At 36.1% G+C, this 25,956-nt stretch overlaps 1 long non-coding RNA gene across 2 annotated transcripts in view; it reads right to left on the bottom strand.

Annotated features, from left to right (window-relative positions):
* LOC149775623 (uncharacterized) overlaps positions 1 to 15,504 on the bottom strand; it is a 31,335-nt gene extending 15,831 nt beyond the window's left edge. For both annotated transcript variants that reach the window (XR_016416604.1, XR_016416601.1), the window contains exon 1: positions 15,064 to 15,504. This is a non-coding gene — a long non-coding RNA (uncharacterized LOC149775623). The remainder of the gene's footprint in view (positions 1 to 15,063) is intronic.
* Between the last annotated feature and the right edge of the window lie 10,452 nt (positions 15,505 to 25,956).

Here is a 25,956-nt window from a genome sequence, read left to right on the forward strand (position 1 = left end):
CTATTAGAATGAGATTCACAAGAAAAAAAGAAAGAAAACGCAACACCAGGACGTGGCATTCTACAAAATGCATAGATGTACTGGTGAGAACAGACACCGCAATAAAACAGCTATGTCATGTCAATTATCCAGGTCTTTACTGAAAATGCGATATGGGTCCTATTTTAGGAATAAAACTATTATCTGGCGAAACCGACGATAAGAAACTAATGTAGCCGGGACATAGGGATGCAACATTACCCAACTGTATGCATTTCAATAAGGTAATCTGAGTCGTGTTGTTGAAAAACCACACACAAGATAAACGAAGTTTTCTTTTTTAATTGTCAAACCTTGGGAAAATATGTTCGTATTAAAATGAGACGATTGCAGGTAAGGAATGTGAAAGTTGTAAGCATTCCGTGTCGTGTTTGATGTGAATATAAACAGTAAAAGCGCATAGAGGCAAACAGGCGAAAAAAATAATCGTCCTTTTATCAAGAGCGCAAACATATATTTTAAGCCAAATATGTAAATCTCCATTTTTGTACCATTTTAAACATACTCTTAATGTGTACAATATTTAACCATATCTCCTCTCTGTAGTTGTGCCATCTTACTATATTGTCATTGTAACTTTTTTGTATTACGTCAGTTTAAGTCTGGAAACTATAATGGCAGTTTAACTCTTGGTAATATCATGTCAGTTTAACTTTGTGTACTATAATGTCAGTTTAACTTTGTGTACTATAATGACAGTTTAATTCCATGTACTATAATGACAGTTTCAATCTGGGTTCTATAATGTCAGTTTAACTCCATGTACTATAATGTCAGTTTAACTCCATGTACTATAATGTCAGTTTAACTCCATGTACTATAATGTCAGTTTAACTACGTGTACTATAATGTCAGTTTAAATATGGGTTCTATAATGTCAGTTTAACTCTGTGGACTAAAATGACAGCTTAACTCTGTGTACTATAATGCCAATTTAACTCTGGGTACTATAATGTCAGATTAACTCCGTGTACTATAGTGTCAGTTTATCTTTATGTACTATAATGACAGTTTAACTCTATGTACTATAATGTCAGTTTAAATCTGGGTTCTATAATGTCAGTTTAACTCATTGTAATATAATGTCAGTTTAACTGTGTGTACTATAATGTCAGTTTAAGTACATGTACAATAATGACAGTTTAACTCCGTGAACTATAATGTCATTTTAACTCTGTACTATAATGTCAGTTTAAGTCCATGTACTATCGTGTCAGTTTAAATCTGTGCGCATAAATATCAATTTAATTCTAGCCGTTTAACTCCGTGTACTATAGTGACAGTTTAAATGTGGGTACTCTAATGTCAGTTTAACTATGTGAAATATAATGTCAGTTTGACTAGGGATACCATAGCGTCAGTTTGTCTGTATGAATTTTAAGGTCACTTTAACTATTGGTACTCTCAAAAATAATGTAGTAAGTTACTAAGTAAAGACTGCAGTCATTCACCACTATGCTGATTTCTCTTAACATTGAAAAGTTGTTTGTTTAATGGTATTTCTTAGCTGTATGTTTTCTTGCAGGGTCAAAAACTTGCGAGTACATATGCCAGGATCTTTGAAACTCCAGTGTTACACGATTGTGATAACGAATTCATTTTTAGCACATGGATGTCAAGTGTGAATTAATAACATAATCTGCCACCAGCAACTCTTTGCTCTAATTTGACACTAGACAGGAAATATTTCAAGCGGGCACTAGCTATACTTTACTACAATCCGTCGCTAGCATTACGTTGCTCCAATTTGACAATACAAATCCAATGCTACAGCCGTGCAATATATTGCTCCAATCTGACATTAGGAAGCCACTGCTCCAGTCGGATACAGAACCGTACTGACCCAATCTTTCACAAGCAATACATTACTCTAGTCAGACACAGAAACTTACTGCCCCAATATTACACTAGCAAAATATTGCTCCAGTCTGACACTAGCGAAGCACTGCTCCAGTCTGACACAGGAAATACTCTGCACCAATCTAACACTAGTAATCCATGTGTTTAATTCCGACAATAGTTATCCCCGGATCTATCTCACTAGAAACGCTCTGTTTTAATACTAATATTACATTGCTGTAGCCTAACACTACAAACGGACTGTTTTAATACTAATATTACATTGCTGTAGCCTAACACTACAAACGGACTGTTTTAATACTAACATTACATTGCTGTTGTGTGACGTGAGACACACTCTTTTTTAATTGATTCTAACATTACATTTATAGTCTGACAATATAAACGCACTGTTTTAATACTAACATTACATTTATGTAGTCTGACACTATAATCGCACTGTTTTAATAAAAACATTACATTGTTGTAGTCTGACACCAGAAACGCACTGTTTTAATACTAAAATTACATTGCTGTAGTCTGACACCAGAAACGCACAGTTTTAGTACTAATATTACATTCCTGCAGTCTGACACGAACCGCACGCTCTTTTAATTTAATACTAACATTACATTGCTTTAGCCTGACACGAGACACACGCCGTTTTAATTTAATACTAACATTACATTGCTGCAGTCGGAGGCCTCTAGTGGCCGAGTGGTCTAAAGCTCTCTCCGTTACGGATCTCACCTCTGTCTGCGTGGGTTCGAGTCTCGGATTCGGCCAATGTGGGTATGTGAGAAAGCTTGCCAGTATCTTCTCGAGGGTCGGTGATTCTTTCCGGGGATATCCCAGGTTCTTCCTTCATCATTAATACTGGCCGCCATGTATAGCATATCGTGTGCTGAAAAATTGCCTTAAACCCTACAACAACAACAACAACAACAACATTGCTGCAGGCTGACACGAGACACGCTGTTTTAATTTAATTTTAACATTACATTGATGTATTCTGACACGGTAAACGCAGTTTTAATACTAATATTGCATGTATGTAGAAACACACTGCTTTAATACTAACATTACATTGCTGCAGTCTGACATGAGACACACGCTGTTTTAATTTAATACTAGCAAGTCATTGCTGTAGTATGACAAGAGACACGCGCTGTTTAATTTAATACTAACATTGCATTAATGGAGCCTGATACCAGAAACGCACTATTTTAATCTAATACCAACAAGTCATCGTTGTAGTTTGACAATAGGACCGCTAGGTTTTAATTCTAACAGATTGCTTTTGTCTGTCATGCGACACACGCCGTTTTTATTTAATACTAATATTGCATTTATGTAGTCTGACACTAGCAACGCACTGTTTTAATTTATTACTAATTTAATATATATTTTTATTTTAATACTAATTTAATAATTTTATATATTAATAATAATAATTTAATACTAATTTAATACATCGCTCTAGTCTGACACAAGGAACGCTCCGTTTTAATCCTAACTTTACATTGCTGTAGTGTGACACTAGAAATAATCAACTCCAATCAAACGTTACCAATACATTACAGAAATCTTCTGCTCCAATCAAACGTTACCAATACATTACAGAAATCTTCTGCTCCAAACAAACGTTACCAATACATTACATAAATCTTCTGCTCCAATCAAACGTTACCAATACATTACGGAAATCTGATCTAGTCTGGCAATACCAATACATTGCTCCAGTCTGACAATACCAGTACATTGCTCCAGGATGACAATACCAATAAATTGTTCCAGTCTGACAATACCAATACATTACTCCAGTCTGACAATACCAATAAATTGCTCCAGTCTGACAATACCAATACATTGCTCCAATCTGACAATACCAATATATTGCTCCAGTCTGACAATACCAATACATTGCTCCAGTCTGAAAACATCGTTACATTGGTTGAGTCTGACAATATCAATACAGTGTTCCAGTCTGAAGACATCGTTACATTGGTTCAATGTGATACTAGCAAAACGTTCCTCATTTTGACACTAGATTTGCTTTGCTCAAATCTGAAACAAAAAAAGCATCGATCCGATATGACACTAGAGCAATAATTCTCCTATCTGATACTAGAACGCTTTGCTCGAATCTGACACTAGCAATAAATTGCTCCAATCTGATATTATTAATAAATTTCTCCAATCTGACACTAGCAATACATTACTTCAATCTGATACTAGCAAGTTAAGGTCTCCAGGCTAACACCAGCAATGCATTGCTACGATCTGCCACTAGCAATAAATTGATCCAGTCTGATACTAGCAACTCATTACTTCAGTTAAACGTTTGCAGGATTTGAACCAGCACCATTCTCGTCACCAATACAAACGATACTCACTGAATATGGGATAAATGATGCGCGGCTAGACTGATATCATTGAACATGTTCTAAATGTAGACATTAGACCAGTATCACTGAACATGGGTTAAATGTTGACATGTAGATCGATATCACAGAGTATGGGCAACATGTTGACATGTAGACTGCTACCACTGGACATGGGCTATGTCACGTTTGCTAACCCCATTCATAATTGCTGCGGCCATGTGTTTCATGTCTAAACATTGCCGCTGGCTAGAATTAATCTCTTACGCAAGGTTACCGTGACCCGCCAGAGAGCGGAATCTTGAATCGACACAGGTGATAGATCGTGCCAACTGGATAACGGCTTGCAGATCACACCTACATGTTAACGGTTTGTTCAGAGATCAGAAGAAACCCGCGGAGTGAACAGGGCGTGTTCTCATCCGTCCCTACGTGGATAGACAGCAAGAAGGACATTGTCCGGTAAGTTTGATTGGATCGGTCCACAACGATATCCAATCGGAATTGAGATAGAGGGTATGATTACAATTTAGATCCGACTTATAACTTCATAACTCGCAAAAAAGGGTCAGTAGTTCTCCTGGGAAGATTGCTAAGCAAATAGGATTACTCCGAGAAAGCCACTCGTAATTTGGCGGTATGTATGGAATACTTGGGAAATTTGAAACACCTGAGCATTGAATTGTTATTAAATTGTTATTCGTTGAATTTCATTTTTTTGTTTATATTCAGTTATTTAGCATTGCTGACTGGGGGCTCGGAGCTTTACATCTAACTTTTACTAATTTAACTTCCAACCGAATTCGAGCCTGGGCGGGACTCCTATAATAATTTAGATAAACTATAGGGAGCACCCCACCCCCACAGACTAAATCTTGACGTATAAACACATATTACAGATCATGGCTAAATGGTGGTAGGTAAACTAATATCATGGAAGACATACTTAACTTCATAAAAACAGCAACTTTATGTCATATTTTAACTCGAAATTAGAAGCAGCCTGGTGAATTTGAAACTCAGAATTAGAATCGGCCTAGTGAATTTGTAACATACATGTATCAGAATCGGCCTGGTGAATTTTAAACCTGGATTCAGATTCGGCCTGGTGAATTTGAAACGTGCATCTATCAGAATCGGCCTCGTGAATATGAAACATTCATCTATCAGAATCGGCCTGGTGAATTTGAAACGGCAGGCACAGTAATTAATTCTCATCAATCTAGAGTCACTCCGGATTCCTACAAAGAAATCATCAAATCAAGGTATATAGACTAATTATATAGAATCAAAAATATAAACTAAATAGAACGGAAAGTTATATCACTGGTATCAACAGGAAAATGTCTGAGTACCTATTGATGTTTATCAACGTATGAAATGACAAGAGTCTGAGATTACTGTCAACATGATGCACGATAGGCATCTCCAATCACGGTCAATATGATTGATAAGCAGCATTTAAAATTATTGTTGAGATGTGTGCATGTTCTGTGTCTGTTATTAGGTCTCACGGAATAGTTTCGTATTTTGACACCACCCTAATTTTTAAGGTAGAAGGCATGAACCTACTTATTATAAGCCTAGCATTTATAAATTCACACAGAATCTAAATCTGTAATGTATTTTAGACTTAATTTGAGTTCGGCTTGAAAATAGGTTGGCATTTTGGTGACTGTCTGTCACAGTTAGACCTGCACTGGAGATCAAATGCATAACTTGGGTTACAAGTGAACAGCCGACTTGTCTTAAGTATTCACGTATGTGTGATACAGAGGTAAATATCTAAAAATCGAGCTGGTTGAGGGGTGATGAAAAGCATGCTAATTTGTTATAGCTCTACTGAACAATTTTCAGACTCCATACATGTTGTTCCGTGGGTTGCTCATTCTATAACCATCTCCGTACAGTACATGGACATCGTGATCGAGTTAGGCTGATTCTCAAAAACACTAATCCAGTACATGTCGAGAGATATATAAAGAATGCTACATATTAATGCTATTCGAGACGAATTGAAAACTGTGATAAGCTTCAAAATATCACCTGTTCCCTACTAATATACAAATGAGTTTATTAGTACACTGCAGGTACTAACAGCTGGGTGCTGGGTGCTCAGCATTAAGAGGTTAGTGTTAAGAATAGTCGGACAGGTGTCAGGATAATGTGACTGGGGGGGGGACATCATACTACCTGTCTGCAGCATGAATCCCCAGCGAGAGACATTTATATAAACTACCACACCGCAGACATCGTAGCGATATGACTAAATAATTGTTAACGCTACGTTAACAATCCAAACCACACACACACACACGTTAGTATACTACAAGGAGATGCATTGTTTATGGAAGTGACTGTAGAAGATCATTCATGGTGCAAATATTATAAACCATGCTGCCTCTACATTTCATTATATGAATATAAAACGTAGAGAAGATTTCACTGACACTGTCGTTTTTCACCCACGAGATGATATATATATATATATATATATATATATATATATATATATATATATATATATATATATATATATACATAAGAATACAAATCATATGGCGAATAACATTCCTTTCAAGTGCACTGGATCCAGCAAGGGATCACGTTTGTCAGGGACTGATTAAGATAAATGTAATAAACTGACTACAAACAGTGAAAGACTAGTATCTAACTAGCCTAAACGCTTTCGACTCTTAATTATTCTTTTTCAAAGGCAAATACAAAGCATAGACAAGACAAATAAATAAAACAGACAAACCGTTGTCTTTGTAAAACTTTACATGACTATGACTTATTGCGGATGATGGAAGATATTTTATATTGACCTAGAAATCGATGAGCCATAGCGACATCTGTTAATTTTACCATAAGGCCATACAAGCTTGTAAAAATAGTTAAAATTTCTTGGTCATTATCTTATCGACGCGGTAGAAAAAATACTGATCTATTTCACTCTAGTCAATTGTAATATTTATTTAACTTTAAACTTCAGTAATTCACGGTCTACGGTAAGTTACGGCCCAACTAACTCACGGCCTACAAAAATTCACTGTCTACGTTAATTCAGAGCCTACGGTAATTCACGGCCTAAATTAACTCACGGCCTAATGTAATTCACTGATTACGGTAATTCATAGCCTACATTAACTCACGGCCTAGGATGAAATTATAGGCATTAATTTACTAGTAACATTTGTTGTCACCATAAGAAGCTAAAAGGTATTTCTCCCTACCATTCATGTATCATCCATTGCTCTATTAAATATATAGCTGGTATCATAAGACTCTCGTAGTTATTTCACTCTACCAGTTCCCAATCACCCAGTACTCTATTAACATATAGCTGGCATCAAAAGATGCTAATAGTTATTTCACCCTAACAATCCCCAATCACCCCATGCTCAATTAAACACACAGCTGGCATAATAAGAACCTAACATTTGTTCCACTATACCATTCTCCAAGTGCCCCATGCTCAATTAAACACACAGCTAGCATCAAAATAAGTTAACATTTAAGTTAACCTACCTTTTTCCGATCTCTCAATGCTTTATCAAACATACATTGGGAATCATATTACGCTAATAGTTATTTCGCCGTACCATTCTTCAGTCACTCCGTGTTATATAAAATATACATCTGGCATCGTAGCAAGCTAATAACTATTTCGCCCTACCATTTCCCAACTACCCAGTGTCTATTAATATTATAGCTGGTATCATAAGACCCTAATAGTCATTTCCTCCCAGCATTCCCCAATCACCCCTTGTACTATTAATCATACAGCTGGTATCATAATACTTTAATAGGTTTCCCCCGCCACTCCATAATCATCCAGTGACTTGTATTCTTATTATCTGTTTGATTAAAATGTCAAAATGATAGTGACGTTCATTGAGAGTATGTCGTCGTCATGGCTGAACGGCTTATGTTCCGGTTAGATTTACTTCCTCTGCAAATATATGTCTACCGTCTGCAGAGTAATCCCTCTCGCTGTAGCATTATTTATGGCTATTATTAAGATATATTTACATAACTGAAGACAGAGTCATACAAAACAAACGTATTTTGCAAACTTTATTGGCGATGCGCTTAAAAGCATGCTCACTCTGGAGTCTTGAATTTATTAACATTTAAAGTAATCAATTGTTTACCTTGACCCAAACGATGCCAGGCAGTGCTTCAAGGAAAGTTAAACTGAACTTACTGCATTATATGAAATGATACATTCCTTTATTATAAATGGTGTGTTTTTGTTTTGTTGCTTTAAAGGCACTTTTAACAACATACAAGGCTTTTATAATATTATTCAGATGGATTCAGAAATATATCCATCTTTTTGCTTTCTTATCGTTTGAATAAGTCTATTTTATATTTGCCAGATTGGATTTGGTTATGGTTTGGGATGCTATGGAGGAGTTTGTGTAGGTTCCGTACCGTCAGCAAATCCGTGCGATATGACTGCAATAATCCACTACCCTAAACGTCCTCGCAAACACACTTTTGTTGCATATGCGGAAAGTCGTTGTTTCTCTCACTTTGAAATCTTGCTTTATCTAATGAAGACGCATTCATAATGTTCCTTAAGCTGAAGTCACTAATCAATATAGGGTTACATATTTGAAAGAATAATTAGTGTTTGTAAGCATGCATTTAATTTATAGACATATCACACATAATGAACCACATTTAACAGACACAAACAACACAAGCAGCAACAAATATGTCGTAATAATAACAGGAAGAGAATAAAAAGAACAAGGCTTTTTGTTCAGTAATAAAACTTGCGATTAGTCGGTCGAATTTGTAGGTTTTGTACAATTTAAGCCAAGGGAGAAAAATAAATTAAATAGGTTGTAATTTGTACATCCTTTTAGATCAGGAACACCTGCCTCATTATCATAATGTCTAGACATGAACCATAAAGTAAGGACGTAGTTGCAGTAAAGATAGAACAAATTATACTGAACCTGATACTGAAGGATACAATGGTCGCCAGAACAGGTGTGTTGCTCGAGAAATATGATGCAAGATTCTCATTCATGATATGACACTGTGGCACGGAGATTACAAGTTTTACGGAGTCATGGCGATACGTAAAATATCCAGCTAACTTTATAACTCCTGACCAGTAGCATGCATTTTATGAATAATGTAAAGTACAAAATGCTTCTGAGCTGACACTTTAAGTGACCATCATTTGAGCATGGCATTAGTGTTGTACGAGCAGTTGATCATTTTATAAAAAAACAATTTATTTACATCCACAATTGTCCTCGCGAATAAGGGACCAACAAATGATTTTCGGGTCGGTAGGGCTGGGACATTTAGAGAAAAAGTTCCTACCCTCTGATAGCTCAAAACTCTGTTCTTGCTTTGATTTCAGTAAGAAATTAATTTTGTAATAAAGCTAATGCACACAAATAGTGTAATGTTTAGACGCCACGTACCAGGCTTCGTATTTTATCTGGAAGTTTCATGGAATCTGCTGTGTAAATGCAAGTGCTAACTGACCAGAGGTTTTCTAAATGAATGCGCATGTGTGTTATGTACGATCATTACAAAACTATAAATAGCAATTAGTCTCACTACCGAGCGAATCAAACAACACTTCTGTTAGTCTGGCTTGATGTCACTGTTTCCGTTATTTCCATGGACGTCAAGAAAACAGCTGCTCTCTGCTGTAGGGTTCTTAATCGCATAAGTGCAGCATATAAATTCCTCCAGTCAATCAACAGCCAAACACTCACTAGATCCTAATTTCAGATTGGCATGGTCTCTCTTGTTTTACAATTGCATGACCCATCAGTAAGCTTTTCCATGTCAAATATTAGTAAATATATGTACCTGAAAATATCAAAGGACTTCCTTATGCTAAGAAATTAGAAATAACTTATTTTACGAAATCCGTCTATGCCATCATCAAGTCTCGCGAAGTATATACGTTATAACGTCTGCTCCTAAAAAATGACAATCTACTAGTTTTGAGAAATATTTTCACACCACCGACAACCTATTATCAAAGAAATAATCGCAAAAATCTAAGAAGACTGTAAATAGAGAGATATTTACAATTCACCCCCAGCCTATGTTTGCTACAATATGAAACACTTCCAGATATGATACATATACCTTAAATAGCACCCGAATGCGTGTAATATCTATTGCATGTATAAGGAAATTGATGGAAAGTACTTAAATTTTGGACCAAGGAAGGCATCAACTGGCTCTAGAATATCTCAAAGTAACTTAATAAACCAATTAATAAGAAAATTATTCAAATCAATCTATTAATGTGGCCGTTACTTCCAGTAAAGACAAATATTATATGAACTTGTGCTAGACGTATATAACAAACAAAGATTTAACGCAACCAACAACACATGTATAAAACTATTTTCAAAGACTTCAAGACAACTGTCGTTTCCAGCTGAATGGTCCTTTTGCGTCCTTATGGAACCAAGGTACAACTTGGACAGACAAAATAAAGAGTATTGCATACATTTGTCACGATTGCAATGAACCACACATAAAGTATGGATGTGAATTCCAGTCTTTTATGAATATGCATAGCAAAATCAAAAAAGAGAAAATTCACCTTCTGTTTCATTATTATTCTGACCGTCCCTTAATAGTTCTAGTGTTCATTGTCATGTCTTTGAATGGAATGATTGAAGTCTACAACTTGGACACAAAGACACATTTTTGTTTCTGGACAAAGGTGTGACCTTTAGCTATTTGTTGAAACAAGATGTCCACCGGTGATGTACATTATCAATAATTAGCAAGAACTGTTCTGTTCTTGGAATGGAGATGTCGCTTATAGCAGGCTGGACTAAACAATGTTAGCTTGGAAGTTGATTAATGAACTAATTACTTTCCTTCCGAATTGCAGGCTCTAGAACTTAAGCAACCATGACATTATTTATATAAATCTTGTGAAATAACAGTAAAATTAGTTTGATGAAGATAAACGTGAATGTAGTTTCCATCCAGGAAATCTTGTCCTCGAAGTACGAGAATGCATGTGAATCATCGGGATTACAGAAGCTGACCTCAGTAACGTAGTCACTACGGTTGGCAAACAGGCCGATTTAGCCTCCCATTTAATTTAGCGGAGAAAAAGGAGCAATAGAAAAGTTAATGAGGCCCTAGCGGAGTCGCATCAGCTAAGTCGGCGCAACATTGGAGAGTCTTGTGTGTTGGTGCCGAAACCCTCTATGAAAGGGCATCCATAAATGGTGATGGAATGGATTGGAGTGCAAAGCCTGTATTCCTATACAGTTATGCCAATTTGACACGCATCACATGCACAACTATTTGGTAAGGAAACACAAATTATATGTGAAAGGGAGTATTAGTCTATGGACAAGCTATAAGGAGACGTTTGAAAAAATGAACTGTGAAGCGATGCATGTGTCAAACATCTTTGATTAAATAACCCTAAGTTATGTGCCACCCAAATCTCCTCGAAAAGCGAGATGCTGCTCAAAGTCATTATCACTGTGTATTTTGTGTTTGTATATGTCCACGTCTGTTCAAAAGCAAATAAAACGTAAAAACTATTTTATAATTCTTTTGTTTGATATAGGGTATATGCCATCAGTAACATGTAGTGTGTGATAGTATGTTTGCGTGTATATACTTGTGACCCGGGACTTGCGTGGTGTGCTAATGTGCGTGGTTGTTGTGAGTGAGCGAACGAGTGAGCGATCGATCGCGGTACATGATTCCCGTGCGTCACGTGTATGAAAACCACCTCTCCGCGATACTAATAAAAGGCTAGGGAATTACTAGTCGAGGCTAGAGAGAGAGAGTCATACAACACATCGAGCAGTGCGGAGATTTGTCTTTCACGCAAGTGAAAGACAAAGAGATTGAATACGTTAATATATTTCGGGAAAGTAATACTCTTCGAGTCTGTTTTTTTTTTTATTGTACCTCATACCAACTGTCATAAATCCCACAATCGACAACAAGAGTACTTATTTCTTTGCGAGAGGAATGAGAGCTCACATACTGATAGCAAACGTATAAATGCTCCTACCATCTTGCGCGTGATAGTGTGCACATTCAACCAACTTTTTTCACATCCTACTACATTCATGTGGTAGTAGGTGATACGTTTTTCTTCCTTTCACTTGGCGTGTTGAATAATATTAAATTTTTGTTGGTGGATGGTTGATAAACAAGTATTGCTCACAATGCACGGAAAGTAAATGTTGGGTATTGGATAGTATATGTGGGATGGTGGGTAGCAAATCCAAAATACAGAGACAACACAAGAGCATTCACTACAAGAACTATAAAACATGAAATATGTATAACTCAAGAGATGAAGAATAATAGAATTGATAGAAATTTGGTATAGATATGCAATCAATAATCGTGATCATGAAAACATATGCCATTTAAAAACGTTGGACGTTTCTGTATCGAGTCGGATAAAACATTTTATCTACTGTTAATTCAAACGACAAACATGAAATGATCTGTGTTTAAATCAATAACTATAAACGCATTCTTCCTAGTTAGTATAACTCTAACGTTTGACCTAGAAACACCATGTTTATTATTCACCACTAGTCGTTATCAAAATTGTACCATTACCCACGGGACACTGCATTTGTCTATGAATACCTTTCTCTTCACAGACAGAAAGAAAACAGAATATGAAATACTTTACCAATATGCTGTTATCTGTCTGTACAATAATTTCTTCGGTACAGATGATACAATACATGATCACTTACAACAATCAAAGTTCAAAATTTAGCATGCATAATGAGTAAATTTTTTCTTTCTGTAAACTAGTATTTTGCTTTAATTTTGTGCAATACATGTTTCTCGCAATGAACAGAGAAATAAGCAATGTAAGTTTCAAGCATGTAGTGATGTCAGTTTTATTATCACGTGGTAAACCAAAAGGCACATATATGTTTGTTCTCCTTCACATTCACGAAATCACTTCTAAGCAGGAATTTAAAACTAAACTCATCACTCTTAAGATATTTGTTTGTTGTTATTTTTTATCTTAAGTTAATCGTTCATTCTGCTGCCTGGTTACATGTTTTCTTGCTAGCTTGTTTGTTTAAATGACTCTTTTTCCAGAAATATATGAGTTATTATTATAAAGTCCAAATCTACATAATAGTACGAAGAAATAATGTGATGCATGTGTCAGTCTTAAGTTTTATTAGCAGAATTTGTATTCCAAGAAGGAAACTCAATCCCTGGCGTTGGTGTAATTACAACACATCTCTCTGGACGTAAAGGAGTAGTTGTTGTTGCTGTAGGGTTTAACGCCATTTTTCAGCACACGATAGGCTATACATGGCGGCCAGTATTACTGGTGGAGGAAGAACCCGGGAAATCTCCTGAAAGAACCACCGACCCACGAGAAGCTACTGGCAAGCTTTCTCACATACACACATTGACTGAATCCGAGACTCGACGTAAAGGAGTACAACCCCAATATAAATATAGACTTTAAATAAACACGATAAATAGGAATGAATAAATTTAAAAAGGCGTCCAGTTACTCCTTTGAATTTGCGTGTCATATATAACGATACTCAGCAAGTATCAGTAATTGATAGAATAAACACGATAAAGAGGAATGAATAAATTTATAAAGGCGTCAAGTTACTACTTTAAAATTGCATGTCATGTATCCCGATACTCAGCAAGTAAACAATGTCAGCTAATATAAAACACTGTGTAGGTTATTTCCAAAATCCTGTAGTAATCTGTCATCCAGGAGTCTATGTGTGTTTCATCAGTCGTGGCAATAATATTTATCACACGCACGTTTTCAAGCAAGGTCATTTGTAAGATTGTAAAATGTATTTGTTTGCTTAAAACAATTTATTAGGTTGCCTTTTTATTTGTAATCCTTCTTTGCTAGTTTAAAACACCATCAGAGAAATTGCCTTTGTCTTGGTAATCCTTCTTTGCTAGCTTAAAACATCATCAGAGATATTGCCTTTGATTAAGAAATCCTTCTTTGATAGCTTACAAATATCATCAGAAAGATTGCTTTTGCCTTAGTAATCCTTCTTTGCTAGCTTAAAACATTATCAAAGAGAGTGCCTTTGATTTAGAAATCCTTCTTTGCCAGCTTACCAAAATCATCAGAGATATTGCCTTTGTCTAGCATTCCTTCTTTGCTAGCTTAAACTAAATCATCAGGGAGATTGCCTTTGTTTTAGTAATCCTTCTTAGCTAGCTTAAACTAAATCATCAGAGAGATTGCCTGTCTTAGTAATCCTTCTTTGTGCTAGTTTATACTAAATCATCAGAGAGATTGCCTTTGTATTAGTAATCCTTCTTTGCTACGTTAAACTAAATCATCCGATAGATTGCCTTTGATTTGTAATAATACTTCTTTAAACTGATATCAGTGCAATTATTACTTGTACGTTCAATCAAATTACACTCAAATTATAACTACCTACTTATTAATTCGTTTTTCGCTCCAAGTATAACTGTCTACTTATCAATTAGTATTTCTCTCCATGTATAACTATCTTCTTACCAATTCCTATTTCCCTCCATTTTTAACTAGCTACTTACCAATTCGTATTTCTCTCCATGTATTACAGACCACACAGCAAATTTACACCAAGTAATACTTTTAGATATACCTGTCTATCAACTGACAAGAGTTTTGTGTTCATTTGTTTTCAGCAAAAGGAAAATCTCTCGAGAAAGTAATCAAAGTTCTCTAAGAATCGGTTTATTTTCTGAAAGTAAGGAAAATATATAGTGTTCTTTATCATGATTATTGATTACTTACTTTCTGAGTAGGATACAATGGTATTTTCAAAACCAACGTCTATCCAACCATTTGTCCTTCTGTATTTCCATATGCATACCGTTGCCTCCATTCATCATGCCGTTTCTATCTCATCATACAGAATCACACATGACCTTTCGTGTTTTTATGTATCATTTGCCCACATGTACACACGGCTTTCCTGTTCTTACGCATCATTTGACCACATAGGCACAGGGAAAATATAATAATCCATAGCATTGTCATATACATGTCCATTCGACGCAAATTAAGTTATAAAGGGAAACAGGTTCAATGATGAATACAAACACTGTTAACTACGTCCAATATTTGTTCAGCTAGTATAAAAACAAATAAGAACATATATCTGATGATAGGCAGTGAACTACTGAAACTTCTAAAGAAAATTACTTATAATTCACTGCAGTGAATTACGACAAATAGTTTCAGTGACACGTTCATAACAGCATAGCCTTGAACTTCGAAGCTCGATGACAGATCTGGGGTAACTAGGTCATTTTCGTCCTAAATTTTGGTTCAGCAACATTTAGTATTTGTGTGGTCTGTGTGACCTGTCCTTCAGTTTGTAAGGGTTAGGCAATCAAAATCCGTATATAAGGGCAGTGGGTGTAGGTAGGTGATGTAGTAGATATATATGCCTTGAGAAATAATAGAGGGAGATTTATGTCATGGAGAGAGGAATTATGGAAACAGTGGAAGAAGAAAGCGTATTCGACATGAGCAACATATCAGAAAACCATGTAGCTAAACTGTTGTGAAGAAAATTTGGAGAGATGGACAGATTCAAGAATAATTACATCATCAAATATGAGTTAGTTATTTATAATGTTCCACTGAGGTCTCAACACAATGACTCCATAAGGTAATATGGACAAGAGATCTCGGGTCAGACGAAGAAAACACACTAGCCAATACGTTTGAGAAAAAACTAAAAGTAATAATTTTTACTTGCTATGAATGAATAACTGATATACTTCATGTCGTGAGTGATGAACTTAGTAGTGTCACTCGTGGCATCGCGACTATTGGAAATATTGAGCTTTTAACCCACTCGATGTGGAGAACACTTCTGAACTAACACTCTGCATTTGGCTGCTGCGACATGTTTGTCAACCAATAAGCTCTGGAACTTGTCATGTTCTACTGCTATAGGAGATGACGAAGGTGCCAGGTTTGCTTGAATGTCATGCATTAGCTGGGTTCTCTTTATCATACGGAGGATTCTCATAGTAGCAAACATGGAATGAGGGTTGGTGACACAATGAAGTTTAAAGCGGACGAATTAGAGGAATATGTAGATTGACATACAAAACACATAAAGCCTCTCATATTTTAAAATTTGTTCTCATTTCTCAGATAGTCAATTTTCAACTTTCGGGTTGGATAGTCAGTAAGAGGAAATATTTGTAAAAGCAATAATAGTGAGATCCCAATGGACATTAATGTTGTCATATTTACCACATTGAAATAACAGTGTTTCATTATCCTGGGGAAAAGTAACAATATAAAAATATGCAAGGAAAATCTTCATGTAACAACAACAACAACAACAACAACAACAATAATAATAATAATAATAATAATAATAATAATAATAATAATATGCTAGGGTAAAAAGCAACAGTACACTAATATGTCCTGTGTCTGTCTGGTTGTATGAGAGGGATCCTCACTCAGAGCGAATCGATCAGTATGTGTTGCCGTCCTAAAGATGTTTTAGACCAGCACGTGTACACGACGAATTAATTTCTGTCGCAACCAATATTTAACTACTTATCTGTTACAACATTATCAGACACGTGGAAGATATCAAGACAAATATTAACTGGCAGACAACGTCAAATTCATTTACCGAATATGTCCAACGGTTTTGCAGAGGATACGGTCATGGAGGTCTTTGGACGTCGATGATGTCATAAGCATTGATATAGTTGCTTGTTTGCCAGCCAGCTGTATTGGACTTTGCACGGTGTTGTCATATTACACATGATCTTGTCAAAGGTTTAGTCAACGAACATCTCACTGAGGAAGATTTTACAAGATTTGCTCAAATCGTACAGTTTACGTTTTCACCAGGTTATCTAGTGAGCGTCTGCAAATTGATTGTGGAAGGGTCCCTATTACGTTGCTGCCTTTTATTTTAGAAGGTGTGGACATTGATTCATCTTGTTTATTCTGTCGCCGCAATAACATGTTGGTTTCATACACCATTATATGAGGCAACTTCGAAATAAATATCACATGAAAAATATCGAATTAAAAATAATTGTCAAATTTAGCTTCGTAGCTGCAAATGATTGAATGTGTCTGTCTCGATAATTAGTTATAGACCTTAAAGTGTTAGATTTATTCGTTTGAGACTACTCATCAGAAAATTCTACTGAGAACTTTGATACTCACATATTTCGAAAAAAATTACTCTCGATGAACAGATTCCACCGCAAAGCCGCTCTCGTCTAAATTGATTCAAACATTTATCGCTGCTCGAAATTAATCTAGTGTTCTACACATTGATAAAAATGTGTTGTTTTTTTTTTTTTTTGTTTTTTTTTTTAAACTTATCAACACACGTGTGAATCAAAATTAATATCAACGCCCGCTACTCCATATGGTAATTGAGGAATCAAGAATCTATCCAAGCGAGTCAATGATTAGAATAGTATGGAACGGTTAATGACCTAGTTGCAATTACAATTGTCCCAGATACAAGATCCACTTGGGGGTAATAAACTTTATCTTCTTGGCGGAGAAGGATCTGGTAAAACCACGACAGCAACCTATATATTGGGTTATTGTGATGCAGTAGCGTTAACATTGACGCACAGGTTTGTTGACGACATGGAACAACGTGATATAAACACACAGGAATAACCAACTTTATTTCGATAGAAAGGCGCTGATTCATAGACACTAAAACGCACACGTGTGTCCATCTAGGATGTAGTCTATTCCATCAGTAAAGACACATTAGAAGCATTTATCAAGTGGCCTAATCAAAATAACATCCACTTAAGTAGCGACTATGGTCCTCCACAACTAATTAGCCGATCTAGAAAACTAATCAAAGTCTTAAACCACCGTAATGACACTACTAATATTGCTCAAGTTGAAATAAACCGCATGCTCAAAATGTCCAACCGTTATGGTTTTTTTGTAAAACATACCTACATGCCTTTCAGAATATATTTATAGATCTAAATATCGAAGAAAAAATTGGTATTATTACACTGGCGAATATTTCTACAAATATTCAAAGTAACAGTTCCGAAACGTCTGTAAATTTTAAAAATGAACTTACGACGACAGCATGTAATGTTATTTGTTATTGAAGAATAACTGCAGAAGGCGTTCTATACTCTTTATTAAATACAAGATATTAGTACAATTAGGAAGAGGAGTAAAGACTGCCCTGAAAGTATTTCTCCCATGGAACATAAACCCTAGTATAATATAAACCAGCTGTTGGTGTATATCAGTTCTAATCCAGTGTGGAATATCTGATTACCTTTACCGTGAAGTGATATTACAAAGCTAATTAGATTAAAGATTATGCTACATCTCCCCTCTTGAGAATGTTAGCATGAAAAAGAAACGTGATCTGATGGCCGCATTTCTAAACAAGCTACTTAAGCTTCATGTTTACAATTTCAGTCTCTCGGGTGGTTTTGACAATTTTCCCGAACGTGTAAAATGTCAGTTTTTACCTGTTCACACAGCTCTGATTTCTTCTGAGTCAGACAAAGTATCATGGTTTGAAATAGTCACTCTGAGAGGCTCCGATGGTGAGGTAGGCATGATAATTAAATTTCTCATATTACGCCGTATCTCTCCCTCGTCAGTTACTACCATGTATGAACGAGTTGTAGATATCTCAGCTCTAACAATGCCTGAAGAAAAATGGTCCTTAATTCATACTGTATTCCCTACCTCAGGGGTCTCAAACACGCGGCCCGCGGGCCGCATGCGGCCCGCAAGGGCATATTGTGCGGCCCGCGACGCATTTTGGGATTTTCAAAAAATTGACTATTCATTTATTTCTTTTTCTCTCGCCGCCTTTTGAACTTTAACGTTAGTGCCATTTTAACCATAAGAAACTCTGACTTATTTATTCGTAGTCTTTCTATTAATTGTCGCCCTTAATGCGGACTTCCGGTTCCGGATTTTTAGTAAAGTGATCGAGTTGATGTTGAATTATAAAGTTGATTTTGCTGCATTTTTATAAACATAAAAGCCCGTATAAATGTCTTCTGTTTCGAAAAAAAGAAAACTCGCGGACGAAAAGAGAGTTGTTCAAGTCAAACGGGATGATTTATATTATGTCACTGAGGTCAGCGATAAAATTCAATGTCTCGTTTGTCAACAAACGATAGCTGTTCCGAAGGAGTATAAAGTGCGTCGGCACTACGAAACAATGCACCGTGAGAAATATGACGCTTACGCAGGCAAAATTAGAGAGGATAAAGTTATGCAACTTAAATCAGCATTATGCAAACAAAGAAGTTTCTTTACCAATGTTAGTCAGTGCCACGAAGATTTAGTAAGAGCAAGTTTCGCTATAAGACTGTAGAGTTGGGATCTCAAACACGCGGCCCGCCAAGCCGTATCCTGTGGCCCCGCAAAACGATTGGCGTCACAAGGTGTCATGAGAAATAACAAAGGTGGTGCGGCCCTTGGGCCATTGAAAATCCTCTCATGCGGCCCTCAGGGTGGTTTGAGTTTGAGACCCCTGCCCTACCTGAATGTTTCATATTTCGGGCACGATGTCGACGATCATAATTTCTCTTTTGAGTTTTCCTTTGATAGTTTTCCGATTTATTCAGTTTATTCAATCCTGCCATTTCGGTAGTAAGTTTTTTGGTGCCATTGGCAATGTATTTTGTGATTTTCTTCCCATCAATAATTCGGCAGGCCTGTATCCATTCGATAATGGTGTTGTGCGATATATCAAAAGAGCTATGTAAGGATCGTTTGCATTTTTATGAATTATTTTAAGTGTTTGAACAGCTATTTAGGCAAGACCATTGCTCATGGGATATTTTGGACTATTTGTAATATGCCTGAACCCATAATTTGTTGAAAATTCTTTGAGTATTGTGGATGTTTATTGCTGACCATTATCTGAAACTAATGCATCTGATATACCGTGTCGTGCAAAGATTAATTGTGATGATTGACAAATGCTTTTGAACCTGTGCCTTATAATGTTGATATTTCGATGTGTCGTGAAAAATAATCAATTACCAAGAGATATGTTTGACCGTTCAGTTCAAACAATTCTGAAGCGACTCTTTGCCAAGGTCGACTTGGCAATTCAGTTGGCATCATTGGTTCAGCTTCATCTCTCGAGTTTTCGATGCAATTTAGGCAAGAATTTACCAAGTGTGCTAGCTTACTGCTTAGTCCTTTCCATACAACTGGCGTTTTGGGCGTTCTCGGCTTTTAATTATGCCTTGGTGACCATCATGAATTCTCTTTGGACATACTTTTGATATGGTTTTGGTACGACCAGGTGTGTACCTTTCATTACAAAAACATTTTGAATTGTAAATTCACCTCTATCTGCCCAGAACGATTAAAGTTTTCCGTCAATAGCGGATTTCTCTGGCCACCCATTTTCACAGAACTGTACAGATTTTTGCAAATCGAATAATTTGGATATTCAGAGTTTATTTGTTCAAGTCGAGAGTTTGATGCGGGCAAATTACTAACTACAAAATCAACATAGGCGTTAGTTTCAGCCTGAATATCTCTCTCACTCTCGGCGAAATAACTTGAAGGTGCTCTGGAATATTATTCATTTTCCATTTTAGTTAGACTTGACATCTCGATTATGTCATACGTTTTTTCAACGTCAGGTTCCTCGTCGTACAACATCTTGCATATCTTTTTCCTTTTTCTTTCGCTCTCTTCCGGGGATGTTTTCAATTGTTTTCTTTCTCGTTCCCGACTTGAAGATAGTTTCACTTTCTTTTTTTTTTATGTTCTTTGTCTGCTCATCTGTTAATATTTTTTCTAGGGTTTTCGTCTTTCTTCTGTTGTCCGATTTCTTCTTCTTGCTATACTTCTTTCTGCTTTTTTTGTTGCTGTTGTTGTTGTTGTTGTTTTTGTTGATGTTCTCTCGGTTCCATTTGTTTTTGTTGTTGGTTCTGTTGTTTACCCTGTGTTTCTTTTTGTTTCTCATTCGGTTCTTGTTTTTGTTGCTTTTGTTTGTCTATTGGTTGTTGCTTCTGTTGTTGTTGCTTTTGCTGTTGTTTAGACTTTTGTTGTTGGATAAGTTGTCTGCTTTCTTGCACATCTTTTTCTTTTTCTGGAGTTTATTGTCTTTGTTTTTTATGATTTTATTTTTGGGTCGTTTCCTGTTTCTCTTTTGCTTTTTCTATTTTTCCTGCTTGTTGTGTTTTTGCCTGTTTGGGGAAAATCGTATTCTCACTACTGTGGTGTAACCGCTGTACTCATAGCTGTTGTTTTGTTTCTTCTTGTTGCGTTCTGCATCTCTTTGGTGTGTGTCCCATTTTTCCGCATTTGTGACATTTTCTGTGGAAAATGCACCCTTTATACCACGTTTTTATAAGAAAACCGTGTAGAAGACACTTTTTTATTGTGAATAATTTTTCTTTTTCCACTTCTATTTTTCTAATGTCATTTTTTATACCGTATCCTGGGATTGTGTTAATTCTCGCCCTTACGACTTCAATTTGTATTTTTTGCTGAATATTTTTCACCGTTGCTTCAAGTGGGATTTCCATAGACATGTTGACCATATGTAGCTCCCCTGTACTCTTTTTAATTTTTCTCAGAAAGGGTTTTGGTTCTTTTATTATTATTGTCCCATCTGCAATTTCCATCTCTCCATATGGCATGATTGGATCTGTCTCTTTGGGCCTTAGTATGAAGCCTCTCGGTCCATTCGTGTTCAAACTATCCACTAGATTTGTGATGTCGTTTTTTCTCATACTTAAATCTACTATCATTTTGCCCACTGATGGTTTTCTGTCTGCTGGTATCCTTGTTGTGTCAGTTTCCTGGGTACCCTTTTTATAAGAACATTTCAAACAAGCTCCCTCAGCTGTTTCATTTCTTTCTTTGTCGAAATATTGTTCCTTTTGTTCTCTGTATCTCGCCATCTTGGATTTCTCATGCTCCTCGTGCACTGAGTTTGGTTTAGTTTGTAAATACAACTAATTCAATTATGTTGTCTTAATATTTTTATAAACAATTTCAGATGGTATAGCTTTATACTTGCATAAAATGTTCTATTGATTCATTTCTCTCTTGAATGTAAAGTTTCCCATGAATGTTTCCATCGTCCTGTGGACTTGCGCGCGGTTTGCTTTATACGTGCCATTGCCGAGTATAAAGGAAGACTTTACTTGTCAGGAAGGAGTATGTGATTTTTTCGAGGTACGTTGACCGATCATACATTTTGAGATGTCACCTCGACTTAGCAAGGTTAATTCTAGTATTTTGTTGTAGCGAAATGTATTCATTAAGCCATCAGTAGCTAGGCCTAGTTTTGATATCAATTACGCTGACAAAGAAACTCTTGCAAATTCACAGGCATGTGTTTCGATAGCTGATTGACCATTAACTCTTTCCCGGGTAAGTTAAGCATTTCTGAGACTTCAAAATAATTATATATATATATATATATATATATATATATATATATATATATATATATATATATATATATGTGTGTGTGTGTGTGTGTGTGTGTGTGTGTGTGTGTGTGTGTGAAGAAAATCACTCCAGACTCGACTAATTATTGCTAATTTAAATATGGAGAAACGATATTATCATCCAGGTAGGGGCGCCAGTACAACACGAGCGCACGTGCAATTTTTTTTAACTGATACTATCTCGTGTGGGGCACAGAAGGTACAAGAAAACACACATAGAATACATGGATAATTAACACAGTACGATCTTTATTTGCATAATAAATGGACATAATCTCACTAACAAAGATACGGGCCCTTGATGGTGAAACGCGATGAGTAAAGACGGCACAACAGAACGATATCTGAATGTGTGCCAGGTCAAGCTGACTCCCAAAAAAATCAATATAAAAAAACACAGCAATAGAATACTTGTGATAGTTACTTAAAGAACACGAATACTTTTAGAAAGGAGTGTGCGTGATTTGGATATTTAAAGTAGCTTTAACAATTTTTCAGTCATGTCGCTACGATGTCCGCTGTGTGGCAATTTAGACTGATGTCAAGCACTGGGGCATCATGCCACAGACATGTAGCATGATGTCCCATCCAGTCATATTTTCCTGACACCAGGCCGACCAGTTCTAACACTAACTTCTTAATGCTGAGCGCGTAGCGAAACAGCTGTTATTACCATTTTTATAAGTCTTTGGTATGACTCGTCCGGGTTCGAACCCGAGATATCCTGCATCCGAGGCGGACACTCTAACCACTTGGCCACTGGAACGATCTTTCTAGAAATGAGACAGTTATATATCTTGTGTTAACAATTAATAGGTTTCTACGGTATAAATCATTTCCAAACATGTTTGACACAGGTAAGAAATGAAAAACAAAATTATATTGAGTTATGAATTTCAGCACTGTTTTATTCACATGCAGTAACATCCTTTCTATCATTCTATAAAAGATTTTAAACTGCCAAAAGATACCACAACCAAGACAAGTAAATAGTCGAAAATTCAATTGATCAAAGACAAATATCGTCTGTTTTGTGGTCTGATTTCTAAGAGAAAGGTTGGTTGTTCGAATATCAGCAGGCATGATTGTCGAACAAATTTGGATTGACCTAAATACACGAATGCTAATTTCATATGGGAGCATTGTATCACCATATTAAAGATACTTAAAGTTAATTTACCATATGGAGTAAGGTCTGGAACATTACATGGCATTTTTCTGGGTAATATTCGCAAGAAGAAAAAATGTGTTGTGTACCTTCTTCAATTAAACATCAATATAGAGGTAGTCCAATTAAATAGTTTTAAATGATTGTTCATTAATTGAGATGCAATTTGTATTAAGTCGAGGATGAAAAATTTGATATTTCCTTCTACCCCAAAACAGTGTCTGGGAACGTGATTTTCACGATTGTTAAATGAACCTTTTATTAATGGAGTCGCTTTAACGAGTCTTGATAGATAATGTGTTTCTTTGTCGGATGACTGAAGGAAGAAAAAGTTGTAGTAAAGACTCTTACTCCAGCTTGTATTGATTGAAAGCTATTTACGCTATAAGCAATGTCAGTACAAACTAGTGGAATAGGAGATGCCATAATTAAGGAAGCCTTGAACCAGTTACCATTTTGCATAGAAATGTAAGTTGGTGTTTTGGTAGTCTGGATCCATGACTTTGCAGTCTTATTTTTCTCGACATAAAACTTCAACAGTTACTAAAAAAAATTGTATTGGTTAAGGTTCTGAGTGGCTTATTTTCAACAGTTTTTAGCCCACCTTTCTCTAGTAATGTATAGTCTTAAACTGACAAAGTTTGACGATTTTAAAATATGCTAGTGCCAAAACAATTTATTGTTGAGTATTCGCATGTTTTTGTGTGTCTTTTTTGTATGCATAAAATCCCTAAAATTGTTTAATTGTCTCATAAAATTAAAAAACGATAAGTGATATTTAGCTGTTACAGGGTCATTTGTAGTCATCGGAATGTCTTACAATAAATGTGGTGTGACAGGTTGTTATGCCGCCACTCTGATAGGTGTGTTATGGTTGGGGTGAGGTGCTCCCAATATTCTATTTAAATTATTATAGAAGTCCCACCCAGGCTTGATTTTGGCTGGAAGTTAAATTAGTGAAATATAGATTCATAACAATATTTTTCTGTTCTCTTTTATTCAGTTTGATTCACTTTCTCTAGTGTGAATTTATCTTAAGCGATGTTTACTGACATAGTTTCTAAAAATATAAATTTGCTGCAGAATATGATTGACTTGTTATTTGATTCATCTAACAGTTATGAACTCTCTCTATCTGTCTCTGTATCTCTGTCTCTGTCTCTCTCTCTCTCTCTCTCTGGCATACAAAATCATACACATACAGTAATCTAAGTGGGATTTTTTCCCTGCGTGTTCATACATTTTGTTTTCGTTTATTAACCGGTTGCGAGAGCAGAGATTAACGCTCTACTACAGGAAGCACTTAGCAACACTGACGTAATTAATCAATATTCCACTTAGAAATGACGATTGGAAATACCAGTTATTGGTATCCCACGGACCAACTGTGGATTACCAAATTTTACATCAGGGGAAATAGCAGATAACCAGGATTCTCAGATATTTTGAAATTAGTTGCTACAGTAATAGAATTTCACAGGCCTGTATGTATGTATGTATGTATGTATCTATGTATCTATGTATGTAGGTAGGTAGGTAGGTAGTTAGGTATGTATTTTTGTGTGTGTGTATGTATGTATGTATGTATGTATGTATGTAAGTATGTATGTATGTATGTATGCATGTCTCTATCTTTCTCTGGTCTCTGGCACTCTCTCGCAATGAAACAACTCTTTAGCATGATGTGGTCTTAAACAGTAAATCACGTTCTCTTTATCCACACTATGGCCACTACGTGAGAATGTGTAGTGTGCTAGAAGCTGAAGCAACAGCTTTAGGACGAGCGGAAAGATGGTAAAGGAACCTTTGCTTAAGCCAATCCACGCTGTCTACACCCTCGCCTCGGTGCGTGGTGAAAAGAAACATTACGTGAGTTTTACTGTATCTTGTACTGACTCTGTTATTATATAAATGTTCAAACGAAGTCCATTTACTATATGTATATATGTATGTGAAGTCGCAGTAGTTCAGGTTGAACAACATCAGACTCGTAATGCAAGGGTCGCGGGTTCGATACCCGCCTAG

The sequence above is a fragment of the Sinohyriopsis cumingii genome, chromosome 19 (assembly GCF_028554795.1).
Source record: "Sinohyriopsis cumingii isolate HCF-2022 chromosome 19, ASM2855479v2, whole genome shotgun sequence".
NCBI lineage: Eukaryota > Metazoa > Mollusca > Bivalvia > Unionida > Unionidae > Sinohyriopsis > Sinohyriopsis cumingii.